The following is a 3,624-nucleotide window of genomic DNA, read 5'->3' as shown; positions in this document are numbered from 1 at the left end:
ACTTGAATATAGGAATAGAAAGACAATCAGAAATGGCAATATGTGTATAAATATAAAACAGCACTTTAAAAAATTTACTTCTCTAATGAATTTGTTTTAAAAATATGCAATTTTTTAAAGCAATAAACATACCATTCAACTGCTGGATTTATAACATAAAGATTATATGTCAGCAATAATACAAAGGAAGTAGGAGGAAATGGATCTTTATTAGAAAAGTAGTACTATATATTATTGAAACTACATAATTACTAGCCTTAATTAGCTTGTGATAAATTAAGAACTACACTGTAATCATTAGGACAATTCAATAAAATAACTAAAAAATATATAGTTAAAGAAGAAAAAGTGAAATGAGAATGATACTCCAAATATATTTGATACTCCAAAAAATGTGTCTTAATAAAGAAAAATGAAAGTTACCTATTTAGAAATAAAATTAGTACCAGTAAATTACCTTTATTCCTTTTTACTCTCTTTTATCATGTCATTGAATAATGTTAGATAGTCATCTTCATAACCACAGGCCTAGCTTGCTGCTGTCCTATGTCCTTCTGAGATTGATTGTGGAGGTTGGTTCTTCTCTTAAGTATCTATTTTCTCTTAAGTAAAATATTGTCAATGGTATATTCTATGAAATGTATCCTAAAATAGTTATTCTTAAGACACAAAGGAATAAAACAATGTTTTTAGTATTCTCCATGGTAAGAATCAGCTTTACTTTTATGTTCAAATCTGTCGCTAACTAATGCTTTGATAAAACACAGTAAAATACATTACTATGAAAATGAAATTTCAAAAAAGACAAAAAGGCAAGGCAATTTTTAAAAAAAAAATTATTGTAAGAACCAACAGATTTCATCAATTTGCTATGAAAGCTTCTAAACACTTTCAATGTCTATGCTTACAGTGTGACTGTTAATATGATGTGTCAACTTGAATGGGCTAATGGATGCACAGGTGGCTGGTAAGACATGATTTATGTGTGTGTGTCTGTGAAGTAGACTGAGTAAAGATCCACCTTCGCTAACGCAGGTAGGTGTCACCCTATTGGATGAGGGCCTGAGTGCAACAGAAAGGTGAAGGAAGGGCGAATTCCATCTCTCTGTCTGAGCTGAGCTAGAACTTCTACGCTCTAACACAGGTGCTCTTGGTTCTTGAGCCCTTGGACTCATACTGAAATTTACATAGGCCCTTAATTGTCAGACTTTTGGACTCACACTTACCCCATTGGCTCCCTTGTTCTTAAGCTTTGGATTCAGACTAAATTACATCACCAGCTTTCCTGATTCTTTAACTTGTAGATAGCAGATTGTGGGACTTCTCAGCTTCCATAATAGCATGAACCAATTCCTATAATAAATCTACTATTATATTATCTATCTATCTATCTACCTATCTATCTATCTATCTATCTATGCATCATTTACCTACCTATCATCAATCTATCTTTATCATTTATCTCCTACTTGTTCTATTTATTTAGAGAACCCTGCCCAACATACACACTCTGGACACAAACAATTGAGGGAATGATAACAGTGTACAGAGCATATTTTAAGTAATTCCGCTCTAAAAGACCACCTCTAGTTTTGAGGGCAGAGTCTTTTTAGCACAGCTATCTGAGAATATTTATTTGAACTATTTAATTGTTATGCAGACTTACGGTGCATAACAACAGAGTAGATGGTCAAATATATCATGTAATATCAAATATAGGGAAGATGTTGCTTGGCCCTCATTCCCAAACCTCCTAACGTGAATAATGCCAAAAATGTGTTCCTTTTTTTATGGTAATAATGTACTCCTTTTAAAGGTGAAAGTGTAAAACAGACTTAAACATGGTTAAAGGATCTGAAAGAATAAATGGTAATGGCATGAGAATGCTGCCTAGGCAGAGAGGGAACAGGAGATGGAGAGTAAATTCAAGTTTATTCCATAAAGAAGTTTGCTTGGTTGGGATGGTGATAAAAATCAAAATTTCCTTGAAGTGGTAATGAGCTTTAGCAGACTTATACCTGGTTCAGCTATAAATAAGGCCTATCCAGGTGAGGGGATGCTGTTGTTTTATGAGTGAACTCTGTTACCCTTTAACCTAGTTCAAAATAGCTCAACATAACTTCTACTGAATTTGTGTAATAATGACTTTCTTCATAACTTGCAAACATACATTCCTAATTCCTAGATGATAACAGAGAAAAGAGAAGATAAAAAGAAGATGGGATTTTGGAAGCAGTGCAAGTCAAATAGAAATGAGAAAATTCTACATAGTGTAATTTATTTTTTAGACAACATCAAGTGCTTTTAAGATTTAATCAGTTCCTAGCACATTTCTGAATGGTGTCTTTGTCACATATAAACTCTCTTTTAAATTGGAATGAGAGGGAAGCTAATGGTTTTCTTTATCAGTGTTAGAAATGACTTATAATGCAAACATAAATGTAGGTGTATGTATGCAAAAATCTGTAAATTACAATGAAACAAGTGTTTGCTGATGTGTGGAAGCTAATATGGTTGAGTTTTCTTCTGGACCCTAGTTCTCAGTCTACAGAAACTTCTTTATGAGAAATCTATATGTATAAAACCCCAATATGCAAATAGACTGAATTGGGGAACAATGAACAACCGAACAACCTGTTGCTATGATGTGCTCCACCAGGGGGCGTGCACAGAACATAGCGAGCATCGGCAACAGGCTGCAGAGTGTGGAACATGGTGGGCATTGGCTGCAGCAGGATGGTGGAGCAGGTGAGCGGGGGCGCCGGACCAAGGCGGGGCACTGGTCGCTCTCATCAGGGTGAGCCTCTGGTGATTACTGAAAATTCTTTGCTTCCACATGCCACAGTCCCACTGGGCTCTCGCACCCGCTGCTGGTGCCCGGCACTGGCCCCAATTGCTTGGCGCCATCAGCAAGTGCAAATGGCAGCTGCTGGCCTCCGATCGCCCCTGAAGGCTTCTCCACCTCCCCCTGCTCCTGAGGGGCAATCGGGCAGCAGCTGCCGTTTGCACCAGCTGACGATGCCTACTCTGCTTGCACCATCAACGGGTGCAAGCAGGGCCAGTGCAGTCAGTGTGTGGGAGCCGCGGCAGTGGGAGTGGGGCTGCTGGCAGACAGGGGATGGGGGGCCGTGGTGGGAGGGGCCGGGTGGAGGCATGGAGGATGGGCCGAGACCTGCCCCTGTGCCCACTGCAGCTTTGTGGCCCACAGTTCTTGTCAAGGTGCATGAATTCGTGCACTGGGCCCCTAGTGTTTAATAACAGATCACTAGGATTTAAGTTATGTTCTGTGAATCAATGAATGGACAATTATGTGAAATAAATAAGAAGTAAGAGTAACCTCACCTTCGATGGGACCATGAGATGCCACAACAGAAATGACACTGGGAAATTTAGTCTAGACCTTAAAAGTTTGAGCTGTAAATGACCAGAGAAGAAATTCATGGATTGCTGGAGTTGAGTCAATATTTAATCTTGGAAACATGATCAAAAATATATCTAGTATCTATACTGAGTAAAACCTGTTGATAGGACAATATTGGATCTGTGCTATCCATTCTCTTGTTGGAATCCTACCCAAAGATTAAAATGTAGGAGAGACGAATATGCCTATATTTAGAAAAACTC

Source organism: Myotis brandtii, unplaced genomic scaffold (genome assembly GCF_000412655.1).
Source record: "Myotis brandtii unplaced genomic scaffold, ASM41265v1 scaffold318, whole genome shotgun sequence".
Lineage (NCBI taxonomy): Eukaryota > Metazoa > Chordata > Mammalia > Chiroptera > Vespertilionidae > Myotis > Myotis brandtii.
This window is presented reverse-complemented; position numbering follows the sequence as displayed.